Source organism: Marmota flaviventris, chromosome X (assembly GCF_047511675.1).
Source record: "Marmota flaviventris isolate mMarFla1 chromosome X, mMarFla1.hap1, whole genome shotgun sequence".
NCBI lineage: Eukaryota > Metazoa > Chordata > Mammalia > Rodentia > Sciuridae > Marmota > Marmota flaviventris.
The window spans coordinates 32,650,175-32,677,858 of NC_092518.1; the positions used below are offsets into that span (position 1 = coordinate 32,650,175).

Consider the following 27,684-nt stretch of genomic DNA (forward strand, 5'->3'; position numbering starts at 1 on the left):
TAATTAAGAAGGAGCTAAGTATAAAGCCTAGTGTGTTTAATTAAAGGCCCCAGACTTAGGGTTCACCAAAAACCTCACTCCTGTGAAGAAGCTTTTTGGTAAGAGTGAGAGGCAGGACCCTGGTAGTAAAAGTAACACATGTCATAGCTCCGTCACAGTGGCCAGGTTGATCATCCCTAGGTAGTCAGCTTGAAGAGACTTACTGCCTAGCAGGAATGGGGGTGGGGGCAAAGAGGAGGCGGGGTGGGGGGAGAGCTGGCCTCTGTCTCTAGGGATTGCTGACCAACTTGGCCTGGTCAGAGATATCTCAGTAGCCCACACCAGCTCCTTGGTACACTCATTGCTGTGTTCCTCTTTCTTCTAGTTCACTCCCAGCCCATTTCTCCATCCAAACTAGGAAGCCATGATCGGCAAACAAAATCTAGTCGTTAATAACAATAATGAAATCAATTTTTTTAAGTTTAACATTGGAATTTCTTACTACCTGGGAAGGCTAGTTTGAGGAAACCATTGTTCAAGACACAACTATCCCACCTGCTACATTCTCTAAGCCTCGTTCTTTATAGATGACATCTTACAAAATGGAATTGAAACTCAAACTGAACACATGCAAATATTCTAACCCAAGAATCCCAGTCCTACGAACATTCAAGAGAAATGAGTTCATTTCCCCATGTAAGAACTTGGGAATAACAACTTTATTCCTAAGATAAAAGGGGGAAAAATGGAAACCACCCAAATGTTCATCAGTAGGAGAATGGATATGTAAATTTGTGGTTACAATTTAGCAATGAAAAAGAGCTACTGATATATGCAAAAAAAAAAAAATAGATGGACCCAGTGTGGTTGTTCACACCTGTAATCCCAGCAGCTTGGGAGGCTGAAACAGAAGGATCATAGTTCAAAGCCAGCCTCAGCAAAAGCGAGGCCCTGAGCAACTCAGTGAGACCCTGTCTCTAAATAAAATACAAAATAGGGCTGGGGATGTGGCTCATTGGTCGAGTGCCCCTGAGTTCAATCCCTGGTACCAAAAAAAAAAAACCATAGATGGACCTCACAGGTTTTATATGGAGTGAGAAAAAGCTTGAGTGCTTATATTCTGATTCAATTTATGTAAACTTCCAGAACAGGCCAAATTTATCAATGGTAATAGAACTCAAGATAGTGGTTAAGAGGCTGGGATGCAGCTCAGTTGTTAGAGTGCTTGCCTTGCATGCACAAGGCACTGGGTTCAATCCCCAGAACCAAAAAAAAATAGTGGTTAAGGAGGGCAGTAACATTGACTGAGATGGGGCAAAAGAGAACCTTCTAGAATGCTGGAAGTGTTCTATATCTTGATCTGGAAGATGATTACATGAATCCAGACATATGTAAAATTTACTGAATTGTATACTTAAGATTAGTACACTTTATGATAGAAGTTATACTTTGATTTTTAAAAAAATGTTTTCATGTAATTGAAAACATCATTTTAGGCCATCTGGTCTCAGACAATATTTTTCAATATCTGGGAAGTGAGGTTTGCAAAAGTTTGACAAATTAGCAAAGATTTTTTTTTCTTTTGAGTTGGCCAAGATAAAGAAAGGATTCTTGCCAACTCGTTCCCCAACACATCCATGTGTGACGGCCGCCACCGGTATGCAGGAAACTGTACCCTTGTCCAAGCCCTGGGCCAAACAATGTAAGTTCCTGCTCATCCTCACAATATCCTTGAAAGGTGGGGGCTGCTATCGCCTCTATTTGATGGGCAAGGAGGCTGAAGTTCCAAGAGATTGAATGACAGCTAAGAAGGAAACACTGATCTGTTGTCACCAAGCCGAACTCTTAATCACCATGAAACTGAGTCGACTACAGAGGACTTCCTGTGTGTTTATGAGACCTGTGCTTACAAAGGAGTCATAATTTTGTTTGTGCCCTGGCCTCTTCATAGGTTGGTGAATCCCACTGATATCCCTTTTTAGAACAACACATACAATAAAATACCAAGGTATGGAGAGTTGGGCCGGTAGCTCAGTGGTGGAGCATTTGCCTAGCATGCATGAGGTGCTGGGCTCCATCCCCAGCACCAAAAAAACAAAAAACCCACCAAACCCCAATAACAATGAAAACGCCATAGAATTGCAATCAAATCATTAATATTGCAACATTAGTGATATCAAAATATTGAGTGACAAAAGCCAGTAATTTCAGCTACTCGGGAGGCTGTGGCAAGAGGATTATAAGTTAGAGGCCAGCCTCAGGAACTTTGCAAGAGCCTGTCTCAAAATAAAAAATAAAAAGGCTGGGATGTAGCTCAGTAGAATGCCCCTTGGTTCAATCCCTAGTACCATACAAACACAAACACACACACAAAAATGATGATATAGTAGTCATTTATGTGTTTTTATTTAATGCATTAAAAATGAAGCAAAATAACTGCTGTAATTTCAAAACAGTGATGAGTGAGTGCAAACGGTATTGAGATTCCCACAATAACTAATGTAGTATAAAATATTTGTGATTCCTGGTGGTGACTACTATGATTTGAATATGATTAGTCCCCCAAACTCATGCTGAAATTTAATTCCATTGTGAGTTTATAAGAGGGTAGAAACTTAATCTGAGGTTGGGCCTTTGGGAAATGATTAGGATCTGGATTTGACAAGGTCATTAGGGTGAAGCCCCCACCCTAGTAGCTTTAAAAGAAGAGGAAGAGAGACCAGAAGAGAATCAATCTCTCTCTCTCTCTCTCTCCATGTGATGCTCTGCACTACCTTGGAACTCTGCCAGCAAGAAAGCCATTGCCAGATGTGACCCCTAGAACTCGTACCTCCGAACCATGAGCCAAAATAAACCTCTTTTCTTTATAAAGTAGGCTGCCTCAGGAATTTTATTATAGTAAGAAAAATGGACTAACGCAGTAACAAAATCACAACTACTGCCAATATCAGTGCAGTTTGTTTCCTACATCCATTAAAGGAAATGCTCAATTTTGGTTAAAGGTTAGTAAAAATAAAGATGTAATTTTTCTTTTCCCATCCAAGTTCATGAACCTCCTGATGTCTATCAATTTAATAATCATGGGAGGCAGCCAGGCTGGGTTTCAGGTCCGGCTGTAACAAGAGCTCACTGGGTGGCCTTCCAGAGATCACTTCGTTTCTCTGTGGCTGGGGTCCTCTGCTTTGTAGGAGGGCCAACTTAGGTACCCTTCATTGTCCTTGTCTGGGTGCTTGTCCCCAGAAGTTCCTGGGCTAGCCCCAGGGCTGTCCTCAGCCAATTGACAAGTGTTTAATGGGGCACATCTTATGCTAGAAGTTGGGGGGGGATCCCTAAGAGGGGGGAATCCCCTGAGCTTCCCAAAATGCAGCGGGGCCTTCCTTCCAAACCTAGATGCAAAACCCCCAAATGAATGATTTCCTTCCCAGCCAGCTCTGATCGTGGCCTGCCTACATTCTACACATCCCCTCAGGAGTCAGGGAAGACCAGGAATATCTGCCTTCGTTCTTGAGTTAGGGCCTTTGCATTTTGAAATTCTTTGTCTCATTGATTCTGTACCCAAAGGAAAGAACTGGGTTAAGTGAGAAGAGGGAGTGTATAGATCCAGGTTGGAGCTGAAGCTGTAAACACTGGAGAAGATGAATAACAAGGGGAGGGTCAGATAATAGACCTGGGAAGGAGTGATTAATTACCAAACCTCGGCTTCCACAAGCAAGCCCAACCGCAAGAAGGAAAGGTCCTTGGAGCCAAGCCCTGTGTCCTGAAGGCTTTTTCCAGGCATGGGCCTTGGAAGCTGGCAAGGCCAGAACCAATCGGCCAAGGGGAGGATACTCTGTGCCAAAGTTCAGTCGGTTAACAGCAGAATCATCTGTGGGCTGTGTGTGTGTGTGAGTGTGTGTGTGTTTGTGTGTGTTACTGGGGATTGAGCTCAGAAGCCCTCTACCACTGAGTCACATCCCCAGCCCTTTCTTTAATTTTATTTGGAGACAGAGTCTCACCAAATTGCTGAGGCTGGCCTCAAACTTGTGATCCTCCTGCCTCAGCCTCCCTGGAAGCTGAGATTACAGGCATGCACCACCACGCTCAGTCTCACTTGGGACTTTTTCAAATCAGTGATGCTCCAGTCTCCAGTTCAGAGTTCAGAGATTTGGATTTAATTTGAATGAGGTGGGGCCCAGGCAAGGAGAATTTTTTAAAAGCCCCCCCCCCCCCCCCCGCCCAGGGAATTCTAAAGCTGAGCCAACAAGACCCTGGGCTGAGGTGGCAGTAGTGAAGGCTCTGCAATGACCCGCTGGGAAAAGCTCTCTCCTTTTCCCCTCTGAGGGCCACAGGAAGGTCACTAGCAGAAGCCTGCAGGAAAGACCCTTGGGAGAAAAGGGAGGGTGATGGGAGACACAATGCAGATTGGTGGGCTCTCAAGTAAGACTGACTGTGAACAACTGCTGCTCCGTCTTTTCCCTTTTATGCAACAAAAAACATATATACAAAACATCTGGGCAGACCAGAGCATCTGGTTGAGGGGCTGCCTCCTCCAGCCTTACCTGCCCCTGTGCCTAAGCAGTCACCTTAGCAGCCACAGCAAAATACTGCCAAGGGCTAAGTGCCAACCAGGTGTCAAGTCTGACAGAAAGAGGAATCAGTCAGAGGGCATCTCAAGGGCATGGGCCTTTGGAGGGGGGGTAGTTGTCCACTGAGATAGGGGAGAGGGACTGCAGATGGAAAAAGAGGTGTCCGCAAGGAGATGGCAAGCCACATTTGAAGAAGCTTCAGACACTGAATGCTGTCCCCCATCCTGCATGCAGGTGACCCACATCCTTCTATCTTCTGTAGTCTTTCCTGTCTCCCTCCACCAGAGAAAAGTCACCACCCCAGGCCCATTCACCAGCTGCTGGAAATACTTGTAACTGTTGTCACCTGATGTCAGCCATCATGGGGAAACACTTAAAATAGAGACCAAAGTTTCCAAGAAAATAGTGGGGGAAATTGTAACTGGGACTTGATCTTGAAAATGACACTTGAATTAAAAATGAGGTTTTTTTAATCTTACTTTTATATGGAATGAAAAAAAAACTGAGAGAAAATAGGATGATACTGGGTGCAGGAGGACGGCAAATTCAAGACCAGCCTCAGCAACTGAGTGAGGCCTTGTCTCAAAATAAAAAAATTAAAAGTGCCAGGAAGGTAGCTTAGTGGTAGAGTACTGCTGGGTTCATCCCCCAGTACCAAAAAAAGGAAAGAAAGAAACGATACAATGGTGGTAGGATGTGGTTACCAGGCTTGGAGGAGGGGAGGGTCAAAGGGTCCAAATTTTCCATTATGTAGGATGAGTATGTTTTGCATGTATAACAGAAAACATGGAGCCTCTGGTTAATAATAATGTGATGAAAGTTGCTAGGAGAATAGATCTCAAGTGTTCTCACAAAATAGAGCCATGTGAGGTTGATGAATATGTTAATTAGCTCAATTGTGGTAGTCATTGCACAATGTGCATGCGTATTTAAATATTGTACACTTAAATACATACAGTTTTTTGTCAACCACAACTCAATAAAGCTGGGGAAAAAAATGGGTTATTTTATCTTTGTCAACGTGCAGTTTCTAAGTGCAATTGCGCATTTGTTAGCAACAACAAAGGGCAAACAAGTTTGGTTGGAAGTTCAAAGTTTTTCTTTACCCCACCCCCCACCCCCCTACCAAATCATCTAGCAGCTCAACAGCCTCTGATTTACCCTTGACTTTCATACACCATCATAAAGAGGGTTACTTTGGCCAAAAGGTTCAAGGCTATCCCAAAGGTCTCTCTTAGTTCTTTCTTCTTCAAAGTATCCCCTTCTGGAACCTCGTATCATGCCTCTTGCTATGGATCTTCTCTTATGAGACCGCGTAGACTGAAGATGTAGCTCAGTTGGTAGAGAGTGTGCTGAGCATGTGCAAGGCCCTGGGTTCCATCCGCAGCAGCCCCCACCTCCCTGCAAAAAGATCCCAATTAATGACACCTTGCAATACTCCAGCACCATACTCAATGACTTCAGGCAATACAGCAGCTCAGGACTTCACCTGTCACAGTGTTGGGGATGAAACCCAGGGCCTCATGCTTGCTAGGCGAGCACTCTACTGCTAAGCTACACCCCCAGCCCTTTCTTAATCTTATTCTGTTTCGAAACAGCTCTTGCTAAGTTGCTGAGGCTGGCCTCGAGCTTGCCATCCTCCTGCCTCAGCCTCCTGAGTTGCTGAGATTCCAGGCATGCACCACCGTGCCTGACTCTGAGCTCACTTTACAATGACACTGCCTCTTGTCGGGCTGTAATCCTGGAGGTTCAAGGGTAGGGTGGATGCAGTTAGTAAAGAGGGAGGGACATTTGGGTGGGGACAAATTTCATGTGGTCAGTTCATTACTGAATACTTCTGTAATAGGACTACTAACCACGTAACTACAGCCACCCAGAGAGCAAATGTTTAAAGAATAATAAGAAAGCCCAGCACCTAGACAGCCCAGGGCATTCTAAAATACCCCAATGTGTACACCCCAGTTCCAGCTGCATCTCAGAGAAAGAGAAGACCAGAAGTTTCCCGAGCAGCAGCTACAGTTCCACGACCCTGAAGTCTTTCTAAATCGCAGGTGGCATTGTGTCCTTTGTTCTGCTATTTTTCTTTGCGGGCCTGACTCCAGAGGTGGAGCATTACCAGTGCTGAGTCCTACACCCACAAAGCCACGTTTATGTAATCATTCCAAAACTCACAACTCTTGAAAACTTTGAGCAATGTTATTAGGCCCTGTAGGCCAGAAGGGCCGTTTCCAGGGTAACAGCAATCCACACTAAGGAAGCCAGGCCTTCCCCTCCCCACCATTCCTCTAGGAGTCCCAAGCCTGGGGGACATTTCTTGTGGCCCTTCCCCAACAAGCCCAGTGCCAACGGTGTGGACACACCACTGGCCCCTGTCACTGGAGGGCCACACCTCCAGCCTCAAGTACCCCCTTGCTGATGGCCTGCCATAAATCCACCCAGGCCTACCCGTCAGCAAGTCCCAATCTGTGGTCTGGAAAAGTCGGCAGAGATGTGAGAGGCGTTTGTTTTTCCATGGGGTAGCCTGGGGCCTACTGGCTGGCTTTTGTTTTGAAAGAGGTGGAAATGGAAACTGTCTCTAAAGGACAGAATGCTCTTTCCAGGTGCTGGGGGAGCGGGTGACTGCAGGCCCAGAGAACCCCCCTGTGGCCCCTTCGCCTGGGCTCCCATGCTTCTCGCCCCGTTTGATAAGTAGACTTGGAACTGAGGCGGGAGGCCGGCAGGGGAACCGTCTGGAAGAGCTGTCCACTCGAGCCTTTCTCATGTAAGTGCTTTGACCTGTGTTGGTCCAGCCTGGCTTTGGCAAGACCACAGAAGGGGAGCCTGGGTGACGGTCCCTCTATGGCACTCAAGACATTTCATCGAAATCCAAGAATGGGGCTAAAAAGCTTCTGGGGTCAAAGCAGGTGGTGGCCATGAGGTCTTTCTACCTGTTCCCCCATCTCAGGGTGCCCCCTCACCCCTACTCCTATGGACACAAAAGCCTGACGTCTATTTGCAAGTTGTATAAGCCATGGCTGGGAAAAAAAGAGAAAGAAAAAGAAAAACGCTGCTTCTCCCAATGACATTGGCCTTCCCTGGTTTATACGGAGTCAGACCTTCGGATTCCCCTCGGGTATGGAAAAAGTGACTAACAGGAAGCCCTTGGGATTTGGGGATTTACCCTTGAGAATGGGAGAGTCCAGTGGAGAGAGAAAATGAACCATGTATCACTATTGAAGTTCATTCAGGATTTGGAGAGGTAAGCTCTCCTCTCAGGTGGGCTGACTTGGGGTGGAGGTGGGGGCTGGGCTAAATCTTTTGGGGGGTCCCAGAGATGGAGCCCAGGGGCACTCAACCACTGAGCCCCATCCCCAGCCCTATTTTGTATATTATTTAGAGACAGGGTCTCTCTGAGTTGCTTAGGGCCTCACTAAGTTCCTGAGGCTGGCTTTGAACTCATGATCCTCCTGCCTTGGCCTCCTGAGTCACTGGGATTAAGGTGTGCGCCACAGTGCGGTGCCGTCTATAGGGCTAGATCTTGAAGGAAGTCGATTTCCTGGCCTCAGAGCCAAAGCACAGAGGAGGAGACATTCGAGCAGAGAGAACAATCCACGGAAAACAGGTTTGCTCAGTTCATTTAGAAGATCTTCTAAGACAGATTTGAGTTGTTTACCATCTCCAGGTCACCGACCTTGGGGTCACTGCTATGGGCCAGGCACCATGTTGGAACCTACAGAGGATCCGAGGCTGGTTCAGCCGGACAAAGGACCAGAACAGAGTGACCTGTGGGTGTAAGTTTAGGCCCCACCAGAAGCAGACCCTGAGATAAGAGTCTGAGTGTCAATATTGATCTGGGAGGAGGCAGGACAGGAAACGCAGCTTGTGAGCAGGTGACTGCCATGGGTAACGGGGCTCAGTCCCACTGGGGACCTCTGAGAGTTGACACAGAACAATCACTCCAGAGTATTCCATCCACAGGGCGAGAGATCTGGGGTATTCTCCACCAGCTCCTCATCAATCCTTGCTTGAAGCTGCTCCCAGGGAGCACGAATCCTCGGCAGGGTCTGCCTGCTCATGAGGGCAGAGAGGGCTCAAGCCATCCAGGGGGAGCCCCCAGGCACAGAGACACAGGTGCTGGCAGCTGTGGGCCCAGAAATGCTAAACACACGGGGACCCAGATGAGGGAGGCATCCGTGGCATGTACTCCACCTGTGGCTATATGGGGGCAAAGAGGATGTGGATTTGTGGCCTCAGGGAAGACACCAGGACAAGTTGAGCTCCCAAACAGTCCTTGGGAAGGCCTACAGGCCTTAAAAGAGCTAGGGACGGGACGGGATGCAACACAGCGTTTCAAGTTGAACTGAGAACTTGAACCAAGAGCAAAGGTCTGGGGGAAGTGGAAAGGTGTGACAGAACTGGGGGACAGTGGCTAGGAAGGTCTGGGCCATATAGTGGAAACCTCAAATACCAGGCAACAGGCAATAGGGAGCCACTGCGGTTGTGTGAGCAGGGCGAGTAGTATTCTGGAAACGTCTGCTGGCCAAAAAGCAAGGGTGTCACTTGAAGGTCAAAGAGCCAGGTGAACATTTGTTAGCCGCGGTGGAGATTATTCTGCAGGCAGGAAGACCAAGGGAGCTCCCGTAGCTCTGGCCCCAAGAGAAAGGCCCCTGAAAGGAACAGCGTGGGAGCGGCTAAAAGGGGGACCAGCCCCTCAGCTGCCTGGCCCGATTGTTCCTTCCGGCAAAGATGTGGGCCCACTCATTTCTCTCCTATTTTCTTTCTTCCAAAACTGCTTTTGGCCTCTGGTTTCCGAAAGCTTTGCTCAGTGAGTTTAAACAGCATCTCACAGCATGGCCGGGCAATAACAAATGGCGCCTGGTGGCTCTCCTGCTGGTGGCTTAAAAAACAATTGATGACTTTTAATCAGCTGAATGAGCATGGGACAAATGACAGCATGGCCTGAATGCAGCTCAGACGTCATCGGCTGACATCAGCGGGGAGGAGGGAGGTGCCCTTCTGGAAAGCCTGGGAACAAACCGGAGCAGTTCCTGGCTGCTCTGGGCTCCAGGAGGCAGCTCTGGCCACACCCCAAAACCGCTGCCTTCTTCATACCGTCTGGGGAGGCTGGGAACACTGGCTGCAGAATCAGCAAGGCTAAATCCCCGGGAAGTTCAGAAACCGGCACATGTTGTTGTGAGATCTGCTAGAGCAAGGCTGGGGCACCACAAAACCAGGGTTCAGGGTCTCCAGTTGTCGCTTGGTAAATGTGGACAAGTCAGTTCCCCTTCTGACCTCAGTGTCTCCATCTGGGAAATGGACACTCTGAACAGTAAGCTGGCTTCTTCTGTTAGGCTGCTGCCTGTGAAATTAACTTTAGGACAGGGCTGAAGCTCTAGAGGACCCAGTCCACCTCTTTCTATGCACTAGCCCATCATCCCCCAGGGTTAAGGAATTCGCTCATCATTGTAGCCGTGGTGTCAGCCAAGGGAACCTGGCCTCCAAGTGCTTATTTTTTCTCACTTCCAGCTCAAAACAGACCACAGCAACAACGTGAGGAAATAAGAGGCCTGGGGGAAATGCAGGCCCATTTGCTGAGAAATAGCAATTAAATTAAGAAACGCCAGACCAGGCAGCTGAAAGTAATGCTTCCGGGCCACGTTCCTGTCCTAACTGTAGGAATGCAAGACCTTTGTGTGAGGAATCTTCCCTGAGCACAAAAAGAAGGGATGAAGGATCTGCTTCCCAGAATTCTCTTGGTTTGCATCCTGGGCCAGGCCTCCAAGAAGAGATGCTCCCTCCTGGCCTGCTTGTCTACCTTCCATGTCCATCTTCAGGCTGTTTGTCTCCCAGGAGAAGAACTGTCCCTCCCACCCCACCCCCGCTTCTGTCATGTTGCCTGGGAGATGGCTTCTGAGATGGAGACCAGTGCTTGATCCGGGCACTCTCAGGAATAACAACTGTGTGGGAGGCAGGCGACAGGATGGGACAGAGGGAGAAGCAGAACTACCGGGCAGTTGCAACAGAGGGCTCAGCTGACCCCACAGAAAGTTCCAGAATTGGATGGTCCTTCAGAGATGTCTGACTTGAGTGGGGGAGGGGAATGACTCCTTGTATGCCTCCCCACCCCCACCATAGAACAGTCACTGAGTATGAGTTGCCAGCCAGAAAGTGGAGGGGTAGGGCACTACTTTGGGCAAGGCGGCTCAGCCCCCATCAGCCAAGGGCAATTCCACCCTGAAGAAGGGATCCGAGGTGGTACACTGCCACATCCTCCTCCCTGCAAACGAAACTCCTCCTCCTCCTGTCATGGGCAACTCAAGCCTGACCTACCCTTTTGGGACTCCTAGCCACTCCCCTGGGCGCCTCAAGTTCACCGCTGTCTCCATCTGTAGTGACAGCCTTGCTTTGGAAATGTGCCGTAACTCTTTACCCCCATCTCTAGAGAGCAGTGGTCAGGCACCTTCACCGCCCGAGCCCAGAACCTGTTCCAGACCCACAGAAGTCTCTCCTGCAGTGCTGAGTAGATGGATGTTGCCCGAGAGGCACCGGCGGGCCCATGGGAACGTCCCAGCTTCCACGATTTCCTCCCTGTCAGTGCCTCCAAGTGTCTACGTGGCTCATGCCGACGACACGCAAGCACAGAGAAAACTTGCAGCTACAGCCAACCTGGCAACGTCTCCTGGGTTCAGGCCAAGAAAGTCCTGTCCTTGTTCCCTTCCCTGTCCAGCGTTGTGCTGCAAGTTCATTTCCTAGCTAAGAGGGCCAAGTGCATTTAGAGACCTCCGTGCCAGGGAAAGCCCAATGTCATTGCCAACCACACTACATCGCCGTTCTTCTGAAGGAAATTACTATTGATCCCACGGCTCTCCTCCCCATGCTGTTTGCTGGGGACAGCCAAGGATCCCCGTGCCAGCTGGGCTCCCACACGGCTCGACTGTTCCTGCACCAGATGGCCAGACCAACACCCTCTGGCTGCCTCACGCTCCCTGGGAGACAAGGCTCTGACGTCTATCAGCCTGGCTTTTTATGCACAAAGATGAGGACAGCAGGGTCAGGGATTCCAGGGCCATCACGGTACACTCAAAACCTCTGCAGAACGAAAAGATGTCCAAATCCCAGGGGCGAGCCGAGGAACAAACAAGGCCGGAAACTTGTCGTGTAGCCTTAACTTTCACTGCTCATTTGACAAGTATCCCTGCAGGCCTCCTTGGCCTAAGGGACGCCACAGTAAATAAGCGAGTGTCTTGCCCTCAAGCAGGTTACACTCTACCAGCAGGTAGACTGGGTGAGTCTATCACTTATTGATCACACCAGGACACTTTTGAGACATTAAAAAAAGATGCCCTTCAGAGTTAAGCCAGGACACTGAGCACAAACAAAGTCTCTTTCCAAGCAAACCTGGATGTTTGGTCACCCCGATAGTTACCCCTTGACCAAAGTGGGGGACTTAGGATGGCAGGGGGTGTGGTGCTGTTAGGTAGTGCCACAAGGTGGCGCAATTGAAAGCTTTTCTTTGTTTTTGTTTTCAATCTTTGACAAAAATTCATTTTTCTTTCTATCGCCACCCAGCCAACAGAACTCTAAGGCCGTGGCAGAACTCTAGAGCTGAAGAGCCCTGGTTTGTGAGAACTTCTCAGGAATTTTGTGTTAACTTTTCAGGAATTTTTCAAGCTGGTTGTTACACCCAACTGTTACCAAACAGTGAAATAAATTAGATTAAAATAATTGAAATTTAAAATGGGATAAACTATATTTAAAAACAAACGCAATGGATACTCCCAATCCATGCCTTCCCAATTAATTGGCACAGTCTGCCATTACCTCTGTCTCTGAGGTCATCCGGTCTCTCCTGTCTGTGAGGTGGAAATTCAAGGCCACCATGATGGGCATGTCTCTTCCCAGCTCCAAGTGTGGAGCCTGTGACTGGCTGTGGTGGGAATATTTCCATCATGGAAATCAGCAGAGGCTAAAAAGGAGGGCTGGGGGGGCGGAGCAGAGAGCCGGTTGATAAGCATTGACCAGCCCAGCACTGAAACCATCGTTTCAGTTTCGTAATTTATGAGACTAACTTCATGTACTTTGTTGGGTAGTTTCTATCACATTCCCCCAAATGTCAGAGTCCTCCCTCCCTCCCCATCAAAAATCAAAACAAAAACAAAAAAACAACAACAAACTGCAGGAGGCAGAGGTTACATTGCTCCCATTACCTCATGTGGACACTCCGAAAAGGGGAGTCCACACGGATAAGCCAGTTAGGGTTAATGGCTTGGCAGGGGTGAGTCAAGGAGTCCAACCAGGCTCTAGACTGGGGTGGGGAGCTTACCTCAAGTGATGGACACCTTGCATTTGCATATTCAAATTGGCCAATGGGGGAATTCAAGATATCTTGTCTGTGATTGGTGGGATGACTTTGGACCTAACCAAGGGCATCACTCCTATTGTCTGCATGAGTAGGGTCCTAGTGGGAATGGTGGCACACTCATCAGTTGAAGAGTATGGCGAAGGAACTGGAGGATGATGCTAGAAATCAAGAGAAATAGGGAAGTACCCCAAAACTAGCAAGATGAGAAGCTGCTACTACCCCTGGGGCCAGGTGGGGAAATAAATACTCCACCTGTGGGCCTCCTGCCACCTGCCTGATGGCCTGTCAATGCCTCCCTTGGCCAAGCCCACCTGGAAGCCAGAGGCCAAGGCAGCCCATGTGAACTGGTCCACAGGATCAAGGATCAGCGTCCTGGACACAGAAAACAGATGGGGTAAAAAATGATCTGCCCAACCAATATGGCGCTGCCCTGACTGGTCTGGAGGCTACAAGGGGACATGCCTGTGACCACTCACCTACTCACTCGCATCAGCCCTGGCTTGGCCTAGCAGAACAAACCACACTTTGACTGTGAACCCAGAGGCAAGCAGGCCATGGCCAGGAAGTGTTTTATACTGAAGAGTCCAAGGAGAGGAGTCCAAGACTCTGCACTTGACCCACACATGGATGTGTACAGCTGCACACGTGCCTATACTGAAGCCTCTGCACAGATAGAGATTTTACCTTGGTGTAATAAAGCTCAAAGTTCAAGGCTTGCATAGAATGCTTCTAAGGCCCCTGGTAGGGCACTAGAAGTAGTAATTTGTATCTCTGAACTACTTTTATTTTGGTACTGGGAATTGAACTCAGGAGCACTCCACCACTGAGCCCCATCACCAGCCCTATTTTGTATTTTATTTAGAGACAGGGTCTCCCTGGGTTGCTTAGCACCTCATCATTGCTGAGGCTGGCTTTGAACTCATAATCCTCCTGCCTCAGCCTCCCAAGCCACTGGGATTACAGGTATGCACCACCGCACTCAGCCTGAACTATTTTTCTTAAAAGCCCCAAACCCTGTGTGAGTTTTAGGCCCCCAAACTTGGATCTGACCCTGCAACTCTGACAAGACTGGGCTAGTTCTCTGGATTCTTCTCCCAGGAGAGAAGTCAGGCCACAGGACAGGGACTCTGTCTCCACTAAGAGGGGTTTCCATTCCCTTCTGCTTGCTTGGAGAAACATTCTCCAAGCCTCCACCTCTGTTGGGAGAAAGGGTTAATAGATAAAGATGTAGGCGGAGGGCTTTTGTGGCCAAACACTTCTGGAAAGATGGGCACACCCCCTGGAAGATACACTGTGTACATTAGCATAGTAAAGGCCCCAGATAAAGGAAACGTTGGGCTTTGTTTACCGTGGGGGTTGCCCATACTTCCTGGAGCTTAGGCTGAAAGGGAAAGGATGCGTAGGAGTTAGATAAGAGAATGCTTTAAGCTTGGGGCACAGTCCAAGCAAAGGTCCCCCCAAAGCCCTGAAACCTAGGAGAAGCTGCTTACAGCTGGCAGGAAGAGGTAGGGGAGGTGGAGCAGAGAGCAATAGCTAGAGGAGGCCCAAGGGCACCAGGTGACAACACACCAGAGCTCACCCACCTGCCCACCTGCCTGCCTGCCCAGAATCAGAGAGCCTGGCTCTCCTCCTCCTTCTCTGAGGGGCGGGGAGGACAGCCTGCCCATTGCAGGGTGAGCAGATCCTCCAAGAGCTTCTCCCCCATAGTCTCTGGCTCTCCTCACCCCCGAGATGGCAGAGCCGTGCTGTCCAGGAGCATCCTGAACAGCAGATAACCCAACTGGCCCTTCAGAGGAAGCCTCAAGCTGGTCCTAGGAGCTGAAAAGAGCTTGTAGATCCCCAAGATCCCCCAGGACCAAAGATGCCACCCCCCACACTCCTGTCCAGGGAGCCCGCAAGTGAAGTTTGACTCTGGGGGGAAAAAATAGCCTAAGGAAGGGCCACCGTGGGCTCTGGCCTCAGTCCCATGAGCCTTCAGAGCTGCCAGTGGGTAGTGAGACTTCACAGATGCCTCCGCTCTGGAAAAGGTAAGGGGATGGACTATGCATCAGACCTCCCTGCCACTCACTCACCCCCTAGCCAAGGGCCTGTCCTTTGTCCCCAGGGAATAGTATCTGTGATTCCATCTCCCAGGCCAAGGAGCAAGGCGACCAGGCTACCAGGCCTTGATTTCCAGCATCAAATAACTGCCCTCATGATGTCAAAGATGACACATTGCCTTAGCTAATGACCTTTGCCCCCACCTTAAAAAAAAAAAAAACAGCCCTCTGTTTCATCGTCCAGACGGGGGCTCTAGCTGGGCCTTTTGCATTTTCTCTTGTCGCCCCCTCACACACACCCCCTCACCCCCCGCTCCGCTTTCTATCCAATTTGGTGATTTGGCAGCGCTGTGAATGACATAGGGAGCTGGGTTCCCAGCCTCCTCGCCCACCCCACCTCCTGCGTCTTTGGAAGCCAGTCTGGGGAGGCTTGGATTCAACGTCCAGATGAGCAGGGCTGGCTCTGGGCTCTCAGATTCCTGCTCCGAGTGTCTGCATAGAAAGAGTCCCACAATGAGGTCTGGCCTCTGCGCTGATTGTCCAGAGCAACAGGGCAAGCTGGCGAGTGGCACCAGCCTTTTGGACAACAGGGTCCCAGGGCAGAGATAAGCCCTACTCTACCCAGAAGCAACTTGAAGAATAAAAACAAATCACATACAACATGCCACCCAGCCCCACAGGGCTTAGAGCATCTAGAGCCTGGAACCTTCTGGAATGGTGCAAAGGAGTGGCAGAAAGTAGCACCACTCTGCTCTCTGAGGGCTCCTGAGCACACAAAGGTTCTACTGCAAATGGAGGAAGCCATGCCAAGTATTGGTTCCTGTCAAAGTCTAGGTCCTCCAGTTAGAGGACAACACGATGGAATTGGAAGTATAAGAGATGTACTGGGGAAGGTGCCTGTAAAGAATAAAGAGGAGGAGTAGACGCAGTACAGACCTGTAATCCCGGCAACTCAGGAGACTGAGGCAGGAGGATCATGAGTTCGAGGCCAGCCTTAGCAACTTAGACAACCTGTCTCAAAAGAAACGATAAAAAAGGACTAGGGATGTAGCTCTGTGCTAAAGCCTCCTGGGTTCAATTGCCAGCACCCAAATAAAGAGGGAGGAAGCAGGAGATGGGGGGGGGAGGTGATACCAAGGAGCAGGTCTGACCCCTGTGGAAGGGGAGGGGGAAAGAAGGAGGGGTGGGAGACAAAAGTCCCCCATATGGCAGCACAGCTCTGAGAAAGGATGGGGCACCCAGAGGTCCCATCAGAGAGGTCCTGAGTCAGGCAAGAGGGGCCCAGTTCTAGTCGCCTACACTGTGCCCAACTCAGTGAGAACAATCTGGAGCGAAAGTGGCCTCAGCAGGAACGCTACAGAGGATCCCAGAATAGTCTCCTCTGAAGCAAGCTCTGGGTAGCTCCGTCCCATGGAGACCACAGTTCTTTAGCAATGACGTGAAGGGGTACACCAGGGAGGGGCACTGGCTCTAATCCTGGCCCCAAGACCTCAGCCAAGTTTTCCAGCTTCGTTTCTTAGTGTTCGGATGGAGAGAATGAGCTGTCACCTCTCCAGGGGACCTTACCACCCTGGATTCTGGTTATTTGGGGATAATAATAATCTTTGAGTTCCTGGAATATAGATGTCCATCAGAAAAGATGAGGACTAAGGCTGGGAAAGTTCTGGAATCCTTTTCTATCTTCAAGTAGAGAAGAGATAGGGAGCTAGATGGCCACTGCTCAGCCACCTAGTCATTGATTTGATGATTGGACAAAGATGTGCTACGCACCTACTCTGTGCAGATGACTACTACGTTCACAAGCAAGGCTGGAGAAGAGCCTGTTGCCCACTCCCTCGCCCACCCACCCACCCAAGCTTCTCACCTCTCAAAGAGAAGGGATAACATCCCAGATCAATCCCACTTGGTGCAGAGGTAGAGAAATGAGGAGGTTCAAGACAGAGGCACCCCAAGAAAGGAGAATATAATCCTAACGATCCTCGCACCTACTTCCCCTGCACCCCCCACTCACAAATACATGCTCGTTCACACACAGTCATTTTGGGCATCATTAATAATTCATCTCTGTAGACGCCCGTGTGGTTTGCAAATATTAAAGCATTATCTCATTGTTTTCATGAGAGCAACTGCTTTGGGATATTCTTATTCTTACCGATAATGAAGCTAGGCCCAGCAATCAGACCTGCACAAGGTCAAAGAGCTGGTAGGGGGTTCTTAGCCTTTGGGGCTGTCTCATATCCTTTTAAGAATCTCCACTTCAGAAAAAAAAATGCAGAGCTACTCAGAAATGTACCCACATTTTCTGGGGCTTTCCGTTCCGTCTCCAAGCCCTGGTAGGGCTCCTCCATCACCCTCTGCCCTTGGCCTGGGATAGTTGGCCAGACTAAAGTTTAGGCATCAGGGTGCTGAGGTGGACGGGGCAGCCCTAAGATGCAATCCAGAGAGGATTCTGGGGGATAGGACAGCACTCTTAAGAATAAATCTCGCAGAGCAGGATGGGCACAGAATGGGTTAAAGGGTGTTGGGTTTTCTTTTTCACCACTGAGGACTGTTATGGGTCATTAAGAATACACAAGGCCCAGGGAGCATTCCATTCGCTGGGCCTGCCTCCAGCTTCCCCTCTGCTTCCCCACAAGATAAGTCCTGCGCAGGAAGGCAATCTCGCTGCCCAGAGAGGCAGATGGGAAACCGCCCCAGATAAGGCAGTTGCCTGGAGGGTCCGTGTCACACAGGGCCTTCCTGCTGCAAGAACCGCACCACCAAGAGAGGCTGCGTTTCTTGCCTGCTAAGGAGGGAAAGCTTTTGGAGAAGTCCCATAACCCCTTGCTGTTGAGGCAGCTCTGGAAGGAGAGATACCTCCCCCCACCCACCGTGCAGGGCCAAGCCGGCTTCCTCCAGGTGGTGGAGAGACCTCTGTGTTCGCGTGGTTTGGGGACAGGCCCCAGGGATGCCTCGGCCACCTCCTGCTAGGCCCTCATAGAGTGCATTACAGACACACCTCATCGGGGCCATCGGGCACCCCCTGCTTTCATGCACCACCCAGGTGGTACCTGTGCCCGCGCAGGTGAGGAAAAAGGCCTCTGGAAAACACCATTACTGATAAGTAACAGCTCCTTTCAGGTTTAATGACACGTTGCATCCATCCTAAAGCTCTCAAAAAAAAAAAAAAAAAAAAAAAGATGAAGGGGAAAAAAAAAAAGCCCTCTCAAGGGACGGCGCCTCGCGCCTGTAAATAGGAACGACAGGCCGGGGCGCGCGGGGGAGGGCGCGCGGCGCAGCGCGGGTGTGTAAATTAACTGGGGGCAGCAGAGTAAATACATTACACACGGTATTTATTATGCGTCCGGACCTCGGAGGGCTTCTCCGGCTCCCAGACGTGGCAAATCTTGGTCCCGAGCGCCGCAGGCCGCGCTGCCCAGGCCGATCGCGAGGGGGGTCGGGGGCGGAGGGCTTCTGGTCCAGTGACAGGAGCCCCCACCCCACCCCAGGCAGCCTCCGTCCAGAGCTGGAGAGGGGCAGGGCGAGGGCGAGGGCGAGGGCGAGGGGAGCCGTGGCCCCCGGGCGCCGCTCGGGCGAGGGGCCGGCCCGGGAGGGTGGCAGGGTAGCGGGTGGGGACGGGCGGCGCGCCCGGCCCCTTAGCATTCCGCCGGCGCGCCCGCCATCGCCGCGTGCGCCCCCGCGCCCCGCTGTAATTACCCCGATTACCAAATGAATCTCGCGCTTTTGTGCTCGCCGGGCGGTGGGTGCGGGGAGGCAGTTCTAATAGTTGTCATTAGGGCCGGGGGAGGCGGGGCGCCGGGGGCTGGGGGTGGGGAGCGGGGGCGGGGAGCCCGCGTTCCCCGGCTGGCTCGCTCGCTCGCAGGCGGTCCCGGGCGGCGCGCAGGCCGCTGCTGGCTGCTGAGTAATGATTTTTTTTCTAATTGGAGGCGAACAGCGGCCCTAATGGATGGAGCTGCTCTCGGCGCGCTCACTGCGCCCGCCCCTCGATCAATACGGCTTGCTAAGCCCGCCGGGCCGCGCTCCCCGGCCTTTTGTGGTCAGAGATGCTTCAGGGACCCCAATCTCCGCCGCCCCCACCACCGCGCTCGGAGAGACCCCTTTCCCAGACACCCCCCTCCGGCCCTCCCTGCAAATTCCACCCCCGCACCCCTTCGGGGACCCCTAAATCCGCGCTCCCCTCTCTTGACACCATTCGGTCCCTCCCGCGTCCCCCACTTTCCTGGGCCCGGCATCCGCTCCTGTCTTCACACTACTCCCCGCAGCCTGGACCCCGCGGCTTTCCAGCCAGTGCGGGTTAGCAGGGAGGTGGAGGGAGAGGACGGCCCTGGATGGCCACCTCACCCTCCCTCCGTAACCGCTCTGCTGCCGAGTGCCCTAGACGCGGAGGAGAGCCTGGCACCCGCGGCCGCCTCCGCCTCCGAGGGTTGCGCAGGCTGGTCCTGGAAGGGTTGGCTGAGTCCAGTTATATCCCCCACGTACTTTCCTTCCCTGTCCCTTTGCAGCTTAGACCCGTTCCAACACGGACCCTTCAGCTTTCAGAAGGAACAGAACCCTGCGTGCGCACACCCGGGGGCACCTTCTCCTATAAGCCCCCCGCAGTGTTTTGCTAGGAGACTGGATAGGCTGGAGGAGTCCTTGGGCGTGAAGGCTACAACGTGGCCCCTTGTTTTGCAGGCCCTGTTTCTGCATTGCTGCTAACTAGCTGGTGACCTTGGGCAAGGACTCAGAGCCTGAGTCCCTCCCCCACACACCCTGCAGAAGTTTATCCAGCCGCAGGAGCTAGGCGTCTAGGACACACTCAAGGGAATGGCTAAACCTTCCCACTCCTTATGGTTCCTTCCCACCAAGAAACTCCTGGATCCTGGAAGGCACTGGCTGTTCCACTCTCTACCATCCTTCCTTCATCTGATCATTTTCTGTGCCGTCATTTATACATAGCATTTAGTGTTACCTGATATTTTATTATTTATTGTCAATCTTCTCTCACTGCCACATCATCTACATAAGAACTGGGGTTTTTGTCCATCTTTTATCCCCCCCTGCACCTAAAACAACCTGGAACATAGTAAGTGTTCAATAAATATTAGTTGCATCAACAAATTGAAGGAATTTGAACTTGGTCCAACTTCTTTCCTCTCCTGGAAGGGAAGACCTTGGCTTCTCACTCCTTGGGCTCTGTGGTACATTGTGTTGTCCAAAAATGGTCACACATCCTCTTCCAGAACCATGCCACTATCCTCCTTCTAGAAGAGGGATCTAGGGCTGGGGTTGTGGCTCAGTGGTAGAGCGCTTGCCTAGCATGTGTGAGACACTGGGTTCAATTCTCAGCAACTCATAATAAATAATTGAATAAAGGTCCATCAACATCTTTAAAAAATTAAAAGAAAAAGAAGAAGAAGAATCATCTATTTCCCTTCTACCTGAACTTGGGGTGGCCAGGGTTAGGGGTGAAAAACAAAGGACTAGTTCTGGGGATCCACTGGGTAGGGCATTCATATAGCAGGGGTTGTCAGCGGTCACCCCACAGTACTGGACTCTATTGTGTCAGAAGGGAATTCTATAAATATGTGTAAGTTTAGAAGGGACCATGACGGCCTTGGAGACACATTGCTCAGATAGCCCTTCCAGAGAGAACTTCCCATGAGAAGTGCAATTAGTTGTCAGGTGTGGTGGCACCCGCCTGTAATCCCAGCAGCTTGGGAGGCTGAGGCAGGAGGATCACAAGTTCAAAGCCAGCCTCAGCAATTTAACAAGGCTGTATGCAACTTAGTAGATCTTGTCTCTAAATAAAAACTAAAAAGGACTGAGGGTGTGGCTCAGTGGTTAAGCACCCCTGGGTTCAATCCCCAGTACGAAAAAAAAAATGCAATTAGTTGACACCCTTCAGTTGTGGGTGCCTTTGGGCTCTGCCTCAGCTCTCAGGTCAAGGTTGTGCACCTCCAGGGAGTGAGCATGGCTATTTCTGGCTGGCACAGGACTTTGCTCTGGGTCATCTTTCCACTGGCACTCCCATCTGCATGGCTGAGGTTTTCCACAGAGCTATAGGGCCATCTGGGACTCTCCCTACCCACCCTTCCTTCCTTTTGCTCCCCTGGTCTGCAGACTTCCCTATCTCCTCCTTCCCACCCACTTCAACTTCCGCAAGCATGGCTCCAATAAACCCCTTGCACCTCCAGTTCCATCTGGACATTTGCCTCCTGGAGGAGGCAGCTGACATGGGAGAAGAACTGGCACTAGTGCTTTCCTTTTCGTGAGCCCCATGGTCAGGTTCCCCGCCCCCCGGTCTCATTTGTCCTCCCAGCATCTCAGAAGGTGGGTACGATGATGGTATCTTTACTTGACAGATGAGGATAGGGGCTCAGAGAGCTCAAACGATGTGCACAAAGTCGCACAGCTAGGGCTTGATAGAATCCCAAATTAGGCCTGGGTGTGTCTGACTCTCGGTGACTATATACTGGTGACTCGTTATGAACTGATTAAGATGAAGGTGTCCTAGATAGTGGCCAAGTAGATGAAGGAAACTGGACCAGGCTGTGCCCAGGTCTCACTTTTCTCATCTTTGGGGAACCTGTACGCAGGAGAGAGCGTGCATGCACGCGCGCACACACACACACACACACACACACAGCCAAGATCTACCTGTTCCAGGGAACCTACCTGTCATACTGAGGTCACATATACATTAGGACATTAGACATTAGGGGCAAAGAGATTATGATGCCAGTTTGAGGGTTTTGGTCACCAGCTGAATGACCTTAGGCAAATGACTTGGTTTCCCCAGGAACCTTAAGTTTCCACAACTGTGACCACCTGATTCTTTTGATGATCTTTGTTGTGTCTCTCTGCTAAAGCCTGACTTCCTGTCCATGGAATGTCTATTCCAGGTGCCCAAGGCAGGTTTTGTCCCTCTGTCTTTCAAGGTGACCTGTGCTCTTGGTTCAAGAGTGCCGCAGTCTGGCTGGGCACAAATCACCGAGCCGCCACACAGCACTTGTATGTTCAAACAGGAAACTTTATTGCCCGAACTCCACCAGCACTCCACGCACACACCCCAGGAACTCTCTCAGCTCTCCCCCGGGCTCCACACCTACCCCACTCGGACCCCACGAGAACTCAACGGGAACTCCAAAGTAGCCGGCGCCCAAGGCAGCAGGAACCACCCTATTCCCGGAGCTGCCCTATTCCCTAGCCGCCCTATTGCGGGACAGCAGGGGTCCATATACAACAGCTTAACATAACCATCATCATCTCAATGGCTCGCTGGCATCACCTCTCAACCACTCCCTTCTGGCAGAATGCCATGGGTCATTCCTACTCGGCTGTGGCCCTCAACACAAGAGACTGAAAGATATGTTTGTAGCCAGAGGTTGGAATACCTGAGGACAGCTGAAGTAAACAGTCCTATCAGGCTGTTTCTGGATGACAAGCTAAGGGCAGTAAGGGGCCCATCCGAGTCCTACTAGAGTCTGTACTTAGCCCTGCAACACGTACACAACAAAGACACACCCGGACCCCTTGGGGAAAGGGTGTAGTTGCTGGCGATGCCCCTCTCAGCTGCCTGCCGTGGGTTTTAACCAATGGTGTGCTGGTACATGTTAAACAACCGTCTCTCTGGGGGGAAAATCCTAATTTCTAGCATTTGCCAATTTGCATAGGGCAAATCTTTTTTTTTTTTTTTTTTGGCAAATCTTCTTACAATAGCCAATTCCAAGTTACAGTCTTGTGGTGGCTGAACACAGAGGTGGGAGCAGATGTGCACAGCTGGTTCGGCTCTCGTGAGCAAGCAGAAGACAGTTCCAACACACCCTTCACTGGGACTAGCCCCGTGGCTGGATGAGGAGCAGCTTCCCATGGATGGCGGGACACTCTTGAGTACAGAGAACCGAGTTGGAGAGCAGAAGAATTCAAAGGAAGGGCCAGGGGTGAGGGTCTTGAACAGGCTGGGCTGAAGGTCTAGGAGGGTCATGTCACTGTGGATGCCAGATCACAGCCCAGGGTGTCACTGCACCGGCTGGCCCAGCATTTGCTCCTGTCGTTGCTGTGTCTCCTTCTGATGACACTCTAGAACTCAGGCCTTAGATCCGGCAGATGCTCACCATATTTCCAGAGGAGAAGCATGTGTGTGCTCAGATCCAGGCCTGAGACAATAGGGACACCCTGCCCGGGGAAGCTGTTTATAAAGACCTGGAGAAGGGCCAAGGCTGCAGGGTCAGACCAGGAGGAGGGGGGCTCAGAGAAAACAAGGGCCCTACTGGGTTGGGATGAGAGGTTCAGAAACCCAAGGTGGTCACAGGGGCTGTGTCTCTCTGGGCCCCGGAAGATGAAGGCCAATCCCCAGCTGCCTGCCCTCAGATGACCTTCCCACACCCACCCCTTTCCCTGACTGATCCACGATCCTTTTACTTTCTTTTTTTTTTTTTTTGTACAAAAGGGTGCCCCCCCCTCCTGCTCAAACCTGCTACTCTCCAGGAATTTGCTAAAAATGAGACTGAAGGACGCCAGGAACGCAGCCCAGGCAGGGCTGGCTCCCAAAGCTGCACATGGGCACCTCCAACCACCACCTCTGTGGCCTTTCCTCATGGCCACAGCTCATTGGGGTTTCTGGGGCCAGGCCCTTCCGACTGCACGAGAGAGAGCGAGCTAGCGAGGGGGCGAGTCACGCTGAGCTAGAGCCGTGCCTGACAAGTGACACTTTGACAGAGACGCGATGACGAGTCCCTGGGGAGGCTGTGGAGTCTGGTTCCTGCAGACAGTGTCTCCCCTGAGGCAGTCTCCATGCTTGAGTGCTGAATCTGTGCGTGCGTGTGCGTGTGTGTGTGTGTGTGTGTGTGTGCACGCACATCTTGCTGCTTCCATGGAAGATTCTCTGAGCTCCGCAGCAAGCTTGACAGAGGATCCCAGAACGCTCGCTCGCTCGTGGGACCCACAAACATCAAGAAGCCGCATGACAACCAGCCACTGGTTACAGAGTGGGAACTGCAGCTCCCGAGATGGCCAGGGAGGGAAGACTGGCCCCCGGGTGTGTCACTTGGCCTGATTCATCCAAACCCTTGCATCACGCCTGACCATCCGCCCTGTGCTAGGCCCTGGCCCAGACAGAAATCCACAAAGCAGGGTTCTTCTTTTCAGAGAGCTTATGATCCAGGCACTAGAGATTATGGTAAGCATCATATGTTCCAAAGAGGCCAAGGTCACGTGAAAAACTTTCTGAAGGGGAATGTGAAGGCCTGTGGATGTGGAAAATATCCACAAAAGTCCACTGAGGTGGAATAGGAAGGAAGAACGCTTCTGTCTTCCTGTAGAGGCTTGTGGTCGGTGTTGAGAACTGCCTTTGGAAGAACTGGGAGCGGTCGTGCCCACCTGTAATCCCAGCAGCTCAGGAGGCTGAGGCAGGAGGACTACAAGTTCAAGGCCAGCCTCAGCAATTTACTAAGGACCTAAGCAACTTAGCAAGATGCTGTCTCAAATTTAAAAAAAGGGGGGGGCTGGGGATGTGGCTCAGTGGTTAGGCACCCCTGGGTTTGATCCCGGGTACCAACAAACAAACAAACAAAAACCAAGAGTTGCCTTTGGGGGAAGTGCATGGAAGGAATGTAGACAGGAAGAAGGAATTAAAGCAGAGTGCGGGAGTGTGGTCAGCCATGTGGTCCCCCAGCTCCCCTTCTGGAAACCAACGAGTAGCCTCCATCTTTTCCTTCACACTCTGAAATGATGGCACCAAGGTTACATGTGGGACTCTTCTTCTCCTTCTCCTTCTCCATCTCCTTCTCCTTCTCCTTCTTCTTCATTTTTTTGGTACTAGGGGTTGAACTCAGGAGCACTGACTATGGTGCTGCTATTCTGGTCCACTCCGTCTCTCTTTCTCCATTGGTACAGCCTGGGCTTTCTGTATGGCAGTTCTATTCAAGAGAACAAAAGTCTAGTAGGCTGAGGGTGTTGCTCAGTGATAGAGCACTTGCTAAGCATGCATGAATCCCTGGGTTCCATTGCCAGCACAGTTAAAAAAATAAATAAAAAGAGAGACAGAGGGCCGCCGGGAGGCTGAAGCAGGAGGATCGTGAGTTGAAGTCCAGCCTCAGCAACTTAGTGAGGCCCTAAGCAACTCAGTGAGACCCTGTCTCTAAATAAAATACAAAATAGGGCTCAAGATGTGGCTCAGTGGTTGAATGCCCCTGGGTTCTAATCCCCTCCCCCCCAAAAAAAGTCTAACTAGGCTAGGGGTGCAGCTCAGTGGTACAGCACTTGCCTAGTAGGCATGAGGCCCTGGATTCCGTTCCCAGTACTGTAAAGAAAAGAGGCCAAAAGTCTCTTAAGACCTAGAAGTCACATGGTAACACTTCCACTGCATGCTGTTGACCAAACCAAGTCACAGGGCCAGCCAGATTCAAAGGCAGGGGAAAGAGACTGTGGTTTCCCTGTGATGGGTGGAAGCCTAGGCATGCATAGGTCTGCCACGAAGTCCTGGCAGCCAGTTTTACAGATGGTCTGCCGGAAACAGTGACAGTCACACTCCTCTATGGGAATTCTCCAGGCTTACAGAGTCCGCATCCCCCCAGAAGCTCCCAACAGGTCGGAGAACTTTCTCGAAAATCATCCCTTAGGGATCTCTTAGGGCTGCTGCAAAGCCTCTTCGGGTGCCCCATGGGAAATAGCACGACATGGAATATTGCGAGCTTTCAAGGAAAATTGGGAAGGTGGGCTGAGGCCAGAGCAGGCTGTGCGCTCTAAGGCTGCCGCCCAAATGTCTGGGACACAGGAGGGGCGAGGGAGAGGGGCCTCCTGATCCAGGCTACTCAGAGCCCCCCTTGTCCAAAAAGCCCTTAGGAGAGAGCTTCCTGATTGTGAAGACTAGAAACCCTGCCACAGCACGGAACCTGGTATTCTTTAAAAATCCCTAGGCTCTCCATGCCCCAGCCAGTCACTTGGGGCAAGCTCTGTGACGTCCCTCATATTGTCCCCAGTTGTTATTTATCTTTGGCTGTGTTTAGGCTGCCAGGCGCTGGATAGAGCCCTGAGGACTGGCCCAGATCTACCTTCTTGGTGGCTAGAGTCTCTCTCCTCACAGTCTCTCTCTCTTTCTCAACTTTAATTTGTTCTTTATATTCTCCTGTATTTTATTTTATTTTTGGTAAAGTGAGTATATTTTACTTTCACAACAAGAAAAAAAATGTTAGAAACAAATTAACAGAGCACCCTATAAAGATGTTCCTTGCAGTATTATTTACATTCACAAACACCTGAGAACAGCATCAATGTCCACAATAAGAATAAGTTATGATGAATCCAAGGGATCCCAAACTCTGAAGCCATTTTGAAGAAGGTTCTGTAAGAGTTTTTAATGATACAAGAAAATGCTCATGGGAAAATACTCACTGGGTAAGAAAAGAAACTGAATTCAAATTTTTTAAGGAGTCTGGTCTAAATGGGGATATATGGAAATACCTGAATAGCTAGTGTTCATTGAGCATTTACTATGTGCTGGCACTTACTTACAGAAATAATCTCTCATTCAATTCTTGTACTATCCCCATAAAGCACATGTCATTCATATCCCCATTCTACAGATGAGAAACTTGAGGCACAGAGAGGTTAAATAACTTTTCTAAAATGACACAGCTAGGAGTTGGGGAGCTAGCTCAGCAGTGCTTGCCTAGCATATGCAAGACCCTGGGTTGGATCTCTGGACTACAAAGGGAAAAAAACAACATAAAATGACATAACTAATGTTACAGGGCACAGATTTTAACCCAGAATGCCAGATCCTAGTCCTACGCTTTTAACTTCTATGCTATGTATGGTTTTATTACAGGATAGAAAGAAATGTGTCAAAATGTTCAGGGCAGTGTCTCTAATAAGGGATTATAGGCAGTTTCCAGTGTCTTTGTTACACTTTTCTGTCTAGTCCAACTTTTGCATAATAGGGCATGATCTGCTTTGATTACTGGGAAGAAATAATAGTTATTTTTCAAGAAGTATAAAAACAAATGGGACCCTGCCTGGCACAGTGGCACATGCCTGTTATACACAGTGGCTGGGGAGGCTGAGGCAGGAGGATTGGGAGTTCAAAGCCAGTCTCAGCAACAGCGAGGCGCTAAGCAACTCAGTGACAGCGTGTCTCTAAATAAAATACAAAATAGGGCTGGGGATGGGCTCAGTGATGAGTGCCCCTGAGTTCCATCCGTGATACCCCACCCACCCCCCACAAATGGGATCCCTGACCAGCAAACCTTCTTCCACTGAACTTAAGGTATGAAGAATTTGCTACTCAAACGGGCCTCAACCGGGCTGCCTCTGGACCTCTTGGCTCTTCTCAAGAAGCAGAGGGAGCACCCTTATTGGCAACTTGTCATCATATTTGACCAAACTAGGCTGTACTGCCTCCCCGTGCACAGCGCCCCGCCCTCGCTCCCAACCAGGAACCGCCCTGGCTTGGCTGCCCGGCATCTGGCATCCACGTGTGTCTTATCCCCAATGAAATCATGCACTGCTCTTGGCGCAAACTGTGACTTGCATACATCCTGCCAGCACCCACGTCACCCACAGAGCCCGTTGTCTCCACACAAACAACAGCGTCTGAGAGCACATCTACCGTGGGCTGCTCCACACGTGGGAGCCCAGACACAGCGCGACAGCTCCCGGCTCGGTGGGGGGAGTCCCATGCCAGACCCGGGTGTCCCACCGGGGGTGGGTGAGCGGAGGGAGGGGGTACAGCGAGTTTCAGACCAGAACCAGCAGAGCAGCCAGTTCAAAGCTCTTTAAA

At 50.7% G+C, this 27,684-nt stretch overlaps 1 long non-coding RNA gene across 1 annotated transcript; it reads left to right on the top strand.

Moving 5' to 3' along the window:
- The first annotated feature begins 17,678 nt into the window (after positions 1–17,678).
- On the top strand, positions 17,679–20,024 carry LOC114086178 (uncharacterized). Its single transcript, XR_003581598.2, has 2 exons — positions 17,679–17,988; positions 19,599–20,024. It is a non-coding gene; the product is annotated as an uncharacterized lncRNA (long non-coding RNA).
- Positions 20,025–27,684: the final 7,660 nt, after the last annotated feature.